This window comes from Cibotium barometz, chromosome 52 (assembly GCF_041138505.1).
Source record: "Cibotium barometz isolate CiBa-2024 chromosome 52, ASM4113850v1, whole genome shotgun sequence".
NCBI lineage: Eukaryota > Viridiplantae > Streptophyta > Polypodiopsida > Cyatheales > Cibotiaceae > Cibotium > Cibotium barometz.
In genome coordinates, this window is record NC_141097.1 from 34,464,249 (window position 1) to 34,477,739 (window position 13,491).

Genomic DNA, 13,491 nt, shown 5'->3' on the forward strand with positions numbered 1-13,491 from the left:
TCATCATAATAGTGCTTGAGAAATTCTATCATGTTGTGTGGTCTCCGTGGGTGATGGCCTTTATACACCACCAGCAGGCACACAAGGAAGAAAAGTAATGGGATCAAAACTAGGGGATGCTAGGATCCATGCCCCAAGGGCTCCAACCAGACTTGCACCTGTCCTCTTAGCTCTTACTGACTCACTTGACCCTTCAGAACCCTCCCAACCTCCCTTTTTGGCCTAGTCCGCAACTCCAATTGTCCTCTTTAGTCAACACACACCTCTAGCACCTTTGGTTCGTCTCCTCAAAGCCCCTCCTAGACCACAATTGACCACCTGCTGACCAAAACAACTCTCAGTTGACTCAGAACGCCCTGTTTTCTACTGTTGAATCCTCCTTTAGTCTCCAAACAGAAAATGGTCCTCCAGGATCATTTTGATATATACCGGTGTCAATTAATCCATCTCTACTACATAAGGAATTTGTGCAATATATGCACTACTTTCTAGATGCCCAATGTAGTGTATGCATAACAGAGCTAGGTTAATTGACACCATTATGTAGATATATATATATATATATATATATATATATATATATATATATATATATATATATATATATATATATGTATGTATGTATGTATGTATGTATGTATGTATGTATGTATGTATGTATACAAGCTATCTAGTCTTGAAATAAATGTCATGGAGGTTGTTTAAGATGTGTCTATGGGAGGTGAAGGTCTTGCATTGCATTTGCATGCGGTGCCATGTAGTGCATAAGGACTTGTACACCCATTTAGTAAGTATGCTTAGTTAAGTGAATTAGTAGTCATGTTATCGGCCATGATGTCATCATCAAATTATGATTGACATCTAGCAATAAAATAAAATCATAGTTTCCATCTTCTATGAATCACAATTTACAAGAGCAAGGTCATTCCTTAGTAACTATATTTGCTTCTTAACATGATAGCTATGCATACCCCATAACATATAAGATAATTCTCATCATCATCAAGATCTAAGATGTTGGATATCTCTATATAAACATGTCAATGTATTGCAAAAACTTGGCCTCATCTTTTGATCTTCTATTGACCTTAATACTCTATATATGAGATGATAGATCACTATCAAGCCTACCAAGCCATGTTTATCACTATGGTTTCATTATATTACTTTAAAGCTAAGATGCATGTGCCATATGATAGTTCACACATCTATCCACGTGATACAAAGGACTTATGATGTGTAATCTTTTTTCAAGAAAAAGATCCTTCTGTTAGTTAATAAAAAACAGCCATGAAGGCCTCCATATATAGAGTGGGGAAAAAATAATCAAGAGGTGCAGAAAGATGCACTTATCCTTCGACTGAAAATGAAGATTTCATTGAAAATACACATGATGATACCTTGGAGGATCACTCTGTCATCCAAGAAGAGGTTGAGTTTCCATTTGACCCTGGTGGGGGAGTCATGCAAGTATTTTGGGAGGTGATACACCCAAAAGTGCAGTAAAAAAATGCAGCTTGCATATTGTTCCCCACCGCGCAACAAAATCAGGGGTGCTAGCAGCAAAAGTAGCACTTCTTGTACGGGGCAAGGTCCCTCACTCGGGACCTCGCCCACGAATATCCGAACAAGAGATTAATCCATCGGTTCTTCCAAAACCGAACCCGAAAAAATCTTCCCTTGCCCGGAAAGCACGAGCGATTCCTCCAAGATAAATTTTCTCTAATGTAGTCAAAAACCTTAACTAACTGAACTGATCTAACCGAACCCGTAAGTCCCATAGTCAGATCAGGGAAAAGATTGCACTTAGATCATAGATACCAACGTTTTTTTCCTCATTGAGAGGCACAACCATTGATTCTTTTCCATAGAATAATTTTTGTCCGGGATTTACTTCATCTATCGTACCATAACAGAATTGAGTCTCAATTTAGGGATCCAGTAGTCCAGCCTAGTCCCGTGGGTTAGCCAACCATGGATTAGTCTCAATTTAGGGATCCATTAGTCCAGCCCAGTCCCGTGGGTTAGCCAACTGCCCAACCACTGTCGTGATGGGATCCAATTAAGAATTTGGTTAGGTTTTGTCCTCCCAGGTACCAGGGAGGAAAAGAGTTCCCATGCCCCCTAGCCAGGTATTCATGCACACTTAAAATTAGTCACACCACTTACACACCCAATATGAAATTACCTTTTTTAGAGAATCAGCTATCTTTAAAACAATCATAATGAAATCATAGAGTCACTGATCATAATCCTCAAAATCTGTGGTTGAATCCTTAATTCCAATCATTCCTTCATGGGTGTACCTATGGCATCATTGGCAACTAGAACACTCACCACCTGTCCACTCAAGGGGCCTTTTCGATAGTTCCTAGCTCATAGTAACCGGCAATATATTCACATATCAAAATGGAATCTCCATTGAAGATCAGCAAGGTCAACCAACGGATCCATATAAAAGAGCCATGGACTCATCCGTTGAGGACCAGCAAGGTCAATCAACTAGATCCGTGCCCGAATTTAGAAAACAACTCTTACTCCTTATTCCAATATCTTCCTCGACACACGCGTGGGTATCATCGGCGACCCAGAGCCCGAGCACCATATGGTCAGCATCCTCTAGGATCCTTCGTAGGTAACCTAATGCTTCACTCATAGGCCGCTTTCTTGGTCCCTCATCCACCGTATCAGAAGCTCACCATTTTAATCGGTCATAAGACCTCGGGCGACCTTGCTACGCGAGACGTCCTCCATTGACTCTCCGTTAGCTATTGCAACTTTATCAGACTAGGTCTCCACAACCTCATGCACAAGATGGTCAAAATACTTCCCCAACATCCTTGACATAAAACAGCCATTTAAAAAGAGGTCATAAATACAGTTTCTATAATGAACTCTTGTCTTTCCACATTGTTCCACATCAATTCTCATTCACAAGACGGTCAAAATGCTTCCCCAACATTCTTGACATAAAACAGCCATTTAAAAAGAGGTCATAAATACAGTTTCTATAACGAACTGTCGTCTTTCCACATTGTTCCACATCAATTCTCATTTATTTCATGTATTTCCATTCTCATCACATCATTTTCCATTTCAATTCTCATTTATTCCACATCAATTTTCATTTATTTCATGTATTCCCATTCTCATCACATCATTTTCCATTTCATGTGTATTCCCATTCTCATCACATCATTTTCCATTTCATCACATCTTTTCTCATTTATCCGCATCAGATCTCATCCACTCGCATCTACCCATATCCACATCGCATCACATCACATTCATTCACATCTCATCCATTCAGACCACATCACATTCACTCATATCACATCTCATTCATTTTACCTCACATCTCATTCATTCACATCTATCCCGATTCACATCCATATCCATAATATTCACATTCATTCATATCCATCACATTCACATCCACATATATTTATGACACATCACATCTCTTTCCATCACATCACATCACATACATCACATTCTTTCACATACACATCTATATCCATTCTTTCACATACTCATTCACATCAATTCTTTCACATACTCATTCACATCAATTCTTTCACATATACAGTCACATCCATTCTTCACTTATACATTTACATCCATTTTCATCACATATCATCCACTCATATCCCATATCGTCCATTTACATCCCATTTACATCCTGATTCACATGACATTACATCTTATCCATTCATTCACATCTATCTGATTCACATCACATCTCATCACATCTCATCACCTCTATTCACATCACATCCACCCATCCATTCATTCACACTTATCAGATTCTCATCACATCTTGTTACATCTATTCACCTCACATCTCATCACCTCTATTCACATCACATTCATCCATCCATTCACACCTATCTAATTCACATCACATCTCATCACATCTATTCACCTCACATCTCATCACATCTCATCACATCTATTCACCTCACATCTCATCACCTCTATTCACATCACATCCATCCATCCATTCACATCTATTTGATTCACATCACATCTCATCACCTCTATTCACATCACATTCATCCATCTGATTCACATCACATCTATTCACCTCACATCTCATCACCTCTATTCACATCACATCACATCCACCCATCCATTCATTCACACTTATCTGATTCTCATCACATCTCATTACATCTATTCATAGAATTTAAACATAGAATTTAAGAGAATTCTAATTTTTGATATAAAGATTCTTTACACATCTATTTATGCATAAAAATCAACTTCAGTGGGAATAGAATTTAAGAGAATTCTAATTTTTTGATATAAAGATTCTCATGCATAAAAATCAACTTCAGTGTGGGAATAACACTTTTATAAAAATCCTTTTATGCATCTATTTATGCATAAATTCAATTTTAAGGAAAATAACACTTATGAAATAAAATTAAATCCTTTATGCATCTTTCTAGGCATAAAATCAATTTTAACACTTTTGAAATAAAAATAAATCTTTTATGCATCTTTCTATGCATAAAATCAATTTTAATGAGAATAACACTTTTGAAAGAAAAATAAATCCTTATGCATCTTTTTATGCATAAAATCAATTTTAATGAGAATAACACTTTTGAAATAAAAATAAATCTTTTATGCATAAAATCAATTTTAATGAGAATAACACTTTTGAAAGAAAAATAAATCATTTATGTATCTTTCTATGCATAAAATCAATTTTAATGAGAATAACACTTTTGAAAGAAAAATAAATCCTTTATGCATCTTTCTATGCATAAAATCAATTTTAATGAAAATAATACTTTTATAATAAAAATTTTTATTATACATCTTTCTATGCATAGAAATTAAATTCAATGAAAATAACACTTTTATAATAAAAAAAATTCCATTATGCATCTTTCTATGCATAGAAATTAAATTCAATGAAAATAACACTTTTATAATTAAAAAAATTCCAATATGTATCTTTCTATGCATGGAAATTAATTTCAATAATTAATATCAATGATATCCATGCATATTCATAGGTGAATATGTACATGGAGTAAATAAAAATATTTCTTTTAGAATGCACAAACGGTGGGAACTACTCTTTTAGAATAACATAAAAATAAACTTTATTTTTCACAAAATTTAAGAAAATTTTACCATAACCTCCTTTGTATGGCTAACCATTTCTCAATTTTTAACATTCTATTTTCAATTTAAAATTAACCCCAATTTGAAGTAAAGTACTCTAATCTACTCAATTTTCACTTTCTAGTGAGTAAACAATAAGAAAAGCTTAATCAATTTATTTGTTACTCATTTTAGGATAAAGAAAGGCTGAATTCTTAAGGAAGAGAAGGGGGTAGCCTTTTTATCAAGGCATAACATCAGGATTCACTTTAATCAACTATAAAAAAAACAAGGAAATCAGAAAACCATAGATTTGAAATTAAAAAGTAGAAATTTTAGCTTACATGGAGTTTTGTAAGCTTTCCTTTGGCTTGAGGGATTGAGGGTTCTACTCTTGTTTGGATCAAGAGTGGCCACCAATTTCTTTGGAGAGGATTTAGTCAAAAACAATTGAATTATCAAGTGAATTCAATGTAATTGGCTCTGGGTAGGAGTAGAGTAACAGTGCATAAACATTATTAACCTTTTACAAAGGGGGTGGCTTTTATTTATAGGAAAAATGAGCCTCTAACCAAGCAAACTGATTCTAGAATTTTTCAGATCAATTTGGTCAATTTTTAACCATTTTTGGGTCAGTTTAGCTTACTTTTTGGATCTAGTTGAACAGGAGAGGAGAGAGATGAAAATATCTCATTATTTATGAGTTTAAAACTCCTCCACACATGTGAAATAGGCGCCTCCTTCATAAGGGGAGATCCCCACACTCAGGTGTCAAAAATGCATCATTTCCTCTAAATATCTCTTCTTTTTTAACTAATAAACCTTGTCCTTAGTCAACTCTTCATCTTATGTGAGCATTTACTCATTCTTGGGGGGTTTTCTTTTATTCTTCAATTTATCTCCTCCTTGCATTAGGATTAATCTTATTGGTCCATAGGAACCTTAATTGGAGCATAATTCAAAAATTTCTGAAAATCTAGATCCTTAGGCTAAGGTCCTTTATACCTATTTTTAATTAATTTCAATTACACATTGAAAAGTTCTTTTTGAATTTCTGTTTCAGGGGAAACCATTTTAGACACTAGGAGGATTTTTATATCCAAAAATATCTCAATTTTGAATTATCTCTCTCTAGATATTTTCTCTCTCTAGGCCAAAACCGGGTAAAACAGGATCTTTCTTTTATTTCAGAGAGGGGAATAATTATAAGATCAGAAGGGGAGGTTCTTACACCTGCACACCTCAAAAGCCGGAGGGAGGAATCTTACACGTATGCTCTATTTCTCAAGAGATTTTGATGGGGTGTAAGTGCCCAAGTTCTTTGAGATTAGTGGGAACCATTAATGGGAGAGTTGCACACATTTTGGTGGATTCCAGGAGTACACATTGCTTCATCAACTCTAAACAAGTGACATTGTCTTCTTTATACACTTGGGAAAGTGATTTGGTGGTCTTGGACATGGGTCCCGTTGATGTGATTATGGGGTGTGATTGGTCAACTTCTCTTGGTGATTTCCACATGAACCTTTCAACAAGGTGTTATGGGCTTTTCACATGATAGATAACAAGTGGTATTGGCTGCTGGAAATACATCAAAATGGTTCTCTTTGATCACTCCAAAGTGGCTCAAGAAGGAACTCAAGACTCTTGGCACTATCTATGTGTTACATGTTGTTCAAGAGGGGATGGATGGTATTGGATAGCACATAGAGCAAATGGACAAAGATATGGTGACTCTTTTCAAAGAGTATGAGGACCATTCTTTGGTGCCAAAGAGTTTGCCACCCAAGAGGAAGACTGACCATGCTATTATACTTGAACCAAATACAAAGGTTATGAACAAGCCTTCTTACCATTTGTCTAAGGTGGAAAGAGAGGAAGTGGCAAAGCAAGTATAATAATTTCTTACCATGGGTCTTATCCAACCCTCACAATCTTCATTTGCATCACCTGTTCTATTGGTGAATAAGAAGGATGGGTCCTTTCGTATGTACATTTATTATCATGACTTAACTAGAGTCACTATCAAGAATAGGTACCCAATAATCCATATTGATGAGCTTAAAGGTGCAAAGCTCTTCATCAATATTGATTTAAGATCAAGTTACCATCAAATACGAATGAAGGAGGGTGATGAGGAGAAAACATTTAGAACCGAAAGGGGATTGTTTCACTTTATGGTTATGCCCTTTGGCCTTACAAATGCCCCGGCCACTTTCCAAGCTTTAATGAATAGGATAATGGCTCCCTTTCCTATTCAAGTTTGTGCTAGTGTTCTTTGACGATATCTTGATTTATAGTAAGAGCAATGAAGAGCACTTATATCATGTGTAACAAGTGTTTGAGATGATGAGGAAGCACAAGCTTTATGCGAAGAAGAGAAATGTGTTCATGGTCAATGAAGTGGAGTATCTTGGACACTTGGTGGGAGAGAAATGCATTAGGGCTGATCCAAAGAAAGTAGTATGTGTCAAATAATGGCCAACTCCTAGCAATATAACTCAATCGAGAGGGATTTTGGGATTGTCTTCTTTCTATAGAAGATTTATGGAGCACTATGCATCTATTAGCGGCACCTCTTACTGATCTACTCAAGAGGGGAGATTTCTTTTGGGATGTTATTGCCAACAAGAGTTTCAATGAACTCAAAACCTTGCTCACATCGGCTCCTATTCCGATTTCTCAAAGACATTTTATGTGAGAGCGGATGCGAGTGGAAGAGGGCTTGGGGTAGTTTTATACCAAGAGAATGGTGATATTGCATTCTAGAGTAGAAAGCTTTCTGAGAAGGAGATGGGGTTGCATGTTTATGAGCAAGAAATGTTGGCCATACTTCATGCAATTAAGAAATGGCATCACTATCTTTGTGGTACACATTTCAAGGTGAGAAGTGAGGGTGCTGAAATTTTTCCTCCCCCAACCCAATCTTTCTCCCAAACAAAAGAGATGGTTGGCTACTCTTCAAGGATATGATTTTGAGATATCCTACACACCCGAGAAGGACAATGTAGTTGCCGATGCATTGTCAAGAATGTAGGGTTGCACTATGACTTCAATTATGAAAGTGTATAGTGAATGGATCAAAGGGATTCAAGAGGAATAACTTATCAATGAAGGGGTTGCCCATATTTACATGAAATTATAGCAAGGAGATGATGGATAATTCCCTCATTAATGCTCTCCTATGGCAAAAGGATAAGGTGTACTTGGTTCCTACCTTATCCTACATTCGCAAGGTGATTTATGAGATGCATTCTTCACCACTTTCGAGCCATCTTGGTGTGCTTAAAACTTTTGACAAAGTGAACAAGAGCTTCTATTAGAAAGGCATGTGGAGAGATGTTAAGAAGTTTGTGTTGGAATGTGTATCTTGCCAAAAGAATAAGGATAGTCATCAACTTCCAAGTGGATTGCTTCATCCTTAGCCTATTCTAGATGGGAAATGGACTCACATTTCTATGGACTTGATTACAGGTCTACCAAGGAAAAAGCATGGATAGGATCAAATATTTGTGGTGGTGGATAGACTTACCAAATCATCCCATTTCACTGCCTCAAAGATCACTTATGGGGCCGAAACTTTTTGGAGAACATTATATAAGAACATGGGAACCCAAATCACTCCATCTACAACCTATTACCCTCAAACGGATGGGCAAATGGAGTGCACAAACAAATGGCTTAAAGTGTATTTGAGAAACTATTGTCATGATATACAAACATCTTGGGATGAGTAGATCTATCTTGTTGAGTTTTGTCATAATTCAAGCAAGCACTTGAGTATCGGGATGTCACCTTTCGAGGCTCTTTATGTGTATCAAGTGCATGTGCCATCTATTGCCTTTCATGTGAGGACAAAATGGTTAATCCTTTGGCCAAGGAAGAGTTGGAAAGGATGAGATAGCTTCTTCAACTTTGCAAAAGGACAGCATGAAGAAGGCTCGAGAGGTCATGAAGGCAAATGCAGATGAGCATAGGCATAAGATGGAGTTTGAAGAAGGTGACTATGTGCTATTGAAGCTTCCTAAGAGCCGTCATAACATCCTTAAAGGATATTCCAATCCAAAATTGGCTCATAGATATTATGGTCCATACCTGGTAGTTAAGAAGGTGGGTGACTTGGCTTACAAGCTTAATTTGCCTTCTTCTACGAGAATTCATGATGTGTTTCATGTGTCAAACCTAAAGAGGTTTGTGGGCACTCTTCCACAAGAGATTGAAGAGCTACCTCCCATGGATGAAGAAGGGGAGATCATCTATGAGCCGGAAAGGATTGTGAACAAAAGGACAAGGGAGTTAAGGAAAGAAACATGGGCTACTTGAGGAAGGTATTTCTTGACCAAGTGGCATGATTTGTATGGAAAAAATGGGTAATACTTGGGATTATATGCATCTATAATTTTTGGACAGTTTTGGTGAGGTCCATTGTTGGGGTCGATGCTCTACTCCAACAAGCTTCATTGGTCATCACAATGATAGAATATGATGCGGGACATGATTGGTTAAGTGTATACATCATTTGCAGCGTATTTCATAGAGTTTTCATGAAAAATCTTTCAAAGAATTTCATCTACAACAAGGGCTGCCATAATAGTCCCACATATATGCATTGGGGGAGATAAAGATTCATGGACTTCCTTACATTTGGAGAGTATATTTTGGGCCTTCACCACTTCTCATTAATTTCAATTGAGGCTATGTTGAATTGTAGATATCTCCTATAATTTTGAGGATAGAAACTTTAGGAAGGGATGGTTTGTAAATGAAGCAAAAGCTAAGGCCCAAAACATGTAAATAATGGGCCATAGGCAAGGCTCCTATAAATAGGGCCTTGGGATCATTGTAGGGATCCATTAGTCATTCATATCTTGGACACTTACATGTACTCTTGGCTTCTTTCATGGAGATGGCCTTTCATGGTCTAGGGCTCATGGGGCAAGCTTGAGTCTCCTCATCCTCGTGAGAGCTTAAACATCCCTTCTTGCAACATGTGCAGATGGATTTCTTCTATTTTTATCATAATCACATGGATTTCTCATATGTCTTTGATGCCCATCACAAATGGATGCTAGATTTGGACTTTATGTATTGATTCCTTGATCTTTGGTCTAGATCCATTTCAAGACTTCAGAATACAATCTTAAGATATAATTTCATTGCACAATTCATGACCTAAAATTGAAACTTATAGTATTTTACTAGATTTCTTTTTCAAGTGGAGCAACAGATACTTAGACCTTACGTAGACTTTCAACTGAGAAAGACATCGTCGTAGCGTTCACTTTCAAGCAGCTAGACGTTCAGCAAGTTTCCTTAGAGGGACATTTCGACCATATCTATTTTTTGACCATGGAAGAGTAGAGACATAGATGTTTTTAGGATAGTTGATCTTGGCACTTTGCAGCTAGAATGAAAGGTTGTCAAAGAACATTGCTCTCATAAGATACTCATAAGATTGGACATCATAAGAGGGTAAGCATGGGGTATCACTTAATGGACCTCTATATTGTAATCTTAGGATTCACCATTGTGAAATGTAGGATTATTAGAAACTTTGTAGAATTACAAGTACTAGGTGTGCTTCTAAATACGTACATATGTATCATCGGTCCATGAGAGCGAGACTTGAGCATTGATGGCTTGATGAAATTTCTTAATGTACATAATTAAATCCTTGGAATAAAGAGATATTTGTTTGTTTTCCATGTTTGTAATTTGTCCTTTATTTTAAGTAATAAAACCTATAAACAAAAATGCCAAATGGCTTGGAACGTGCCTTTCACTAAGGAACAACAAGCCATTCAGGTTGCATCCCAGCATATGGCCACCAATGATAGAGCAATGGTCATAACCTATTACCTCAGCTATAAGGAGTATTACTTTGGTCAACCCTACCAACCCCTATATATGTGGTGACATAGTGGGATGAAGATATTGAGAAGTTTACTCTAGAAATAGACTTCTTCTATATTATGCTTCAACTTTGAGTTTAGCCACGACTATAACTCTAGAAATATGCTTTCTTTCATATCATGCTTCAACTTTGAGTCTAGCCAAATTATTATGGAAAACCTGAATCTTTTGAAGTAGCATTGGTCAAGCTGAATATCATGACGTGATAAGCATAGGTTCCCCATTTTGTAGTAAATATTATCTTGTACTACTTATTGGTTAAATCAATTGGTTAGCAAATATTATCTTATATTATTTATTGGCTAAATTGATTGGTTTCTCATTTTGAATATCATGACATGATAAGCGTAGGTTCCCCATTTTGTAGTAAATATTATATTGTACTATTTATTGGTTAAATCAATTATCACTTGGGTTGTAGCTTGAGCAGCCATCCAAGAAACTATAAGCTTGTACTTCGATGACTCTCTCTAACATGTGGTCAATGTATGGTAGGGATAGTGATTGTGGATTGTGGTGGCATCAACCTTTTCGTTCTTTATATGGGAATCATCACTATCGTCGGTGATAATGACACTCAGTGAGCTTGATTTCATACACAAATCTCATGTGATGAGGCTCTTCTTTTAAGCTTTTCGTTCTTTTTGGGAATGATCACTATCGTCGGTGATAACCACACTCGGTGTGCTTGATCTCATACACAAATCTCATGTGATGAGGCTCTTCTTTTACCATTTATTTATACTTGGGATTCATATGTGTGGCAGGCTCTTTATTTTGATGGTTTTTTGCCTCAAGGATGGTGTACTTCACCACTTTTGGAGGAATTCCTTTCATATTAGTGTACTTCCTGGAAAAAACATTTTGAAATTTGTTAAGCAAGGCTACTAGTTCTCCTTCTTGCTTATTATATGAGTGAGGTCTTTGGGCTAAGAGTAATTCCCTTTATATCAATGCACTTCAGGCCAAAACATCTTGAAATTCTTTAGGCAAGGCAAGGCTACCAATTCTCCTTCTTACTCATCTCACAGATGACGTCTTTGGAAAGAATACTAGCTTAGGCTCTTCACGAGGGTGCTAGTAGGAAGGGGCCATTATAAGAGGCATGAGGCTCTCTACCCATGGGCTTCTTTGAGCCTTCTTGCTATGTACCACTCTATCCCCAATGTTGTAGGACTTAAAGTACTCGTCTACTTAGCTTAGGCTCTTCACAAGGGTGCTAGTAGGAACGGGCCATTATAAGAGGCATGAGGCTCTCTACCCATGGGCTTCTTTGAGCCTTCTTGCTATGTACCACTCTATCCCCAATGTTGTAGGACTTAAAGTACTTGTCTACTTACCTCAAATCTCCTCTTAAGGCTGGGTGAGCTCTTTGAGTTCAACTTCCTTCTTTGCCTCTTGATGAGCTTGCATCCTAGTAGCTTGCATCCTAGTAGCTTGGAAAATCTTGGCTTGCTCAGAGTTTGTGAGCTCCTCTCATCACCATTATTGGCTTACTCAGAGTTTGTGGGCTCCTTATCACTGTTATTGGCCCACCATTGTCTTTGTTGAGAGGGTGATCTTGTTTGGGTCAATTTTCCTGCTATTTGTTAGTATAAGAGGTCTCATGTGAATCCACCATGTGAATTCATGGTCTTAACACAGCAAAGCCATGTTCTCCCCATCTCCATGGGGAGAACATACTTCTTAGTCTTTCCTATGTGGTTTTCTCAAATGAGTCTCGACCTACGAACATATGTAACCAATACAAAATAAAAATGCAAAATAAAGAACAAATGGCTCACAACATCGCATGGGGTCCATGCTCCCCTTCCCATTTGGAGTATTTATATCTTATATTATCAAAAATAAAACCATGGAGGCAATAATAAGACTTCATAAAACATATCCAACCAACTTAAAATCAAAGTACAAAACATGGAAAAAAGACTCACAACATCATCGTATTGGGTTCAATCTGCTAGTATTTATATCATATGTTACGAAAAATAGACCCATCGATCAACCTTAGTGCCTTTGGAATATAAATTGCCATTATAGATACAATGCCGATTAAATATGAAATAAGATGTTAAATTTAAATTTTAAAAATTACCATAAATACTTTGCATGACACCATGTTTGGCACTTGCACACACCATGATCTTACCACCATCCATGCGACACCTTAATCAGGACTCTCATTGTGCTCAACTCCTATTACTCATTAGTATTAATCACAACATAGGTAAAAACATATAACATCAATAATACAATAGCTCAAAATTTAACACAATAAATAACCTACAATACCAATATTCACACACACACACACACAACATACACACACACACACACACACACACACACACATGTACATATATGTGTGTGCATGTGTGTGTGTGTGTGTGTGTGTGTGTGTATGTATATATACACATACATATGTGTGTGTGTGTGTGTGTGTGTGTGTGTGTGTGT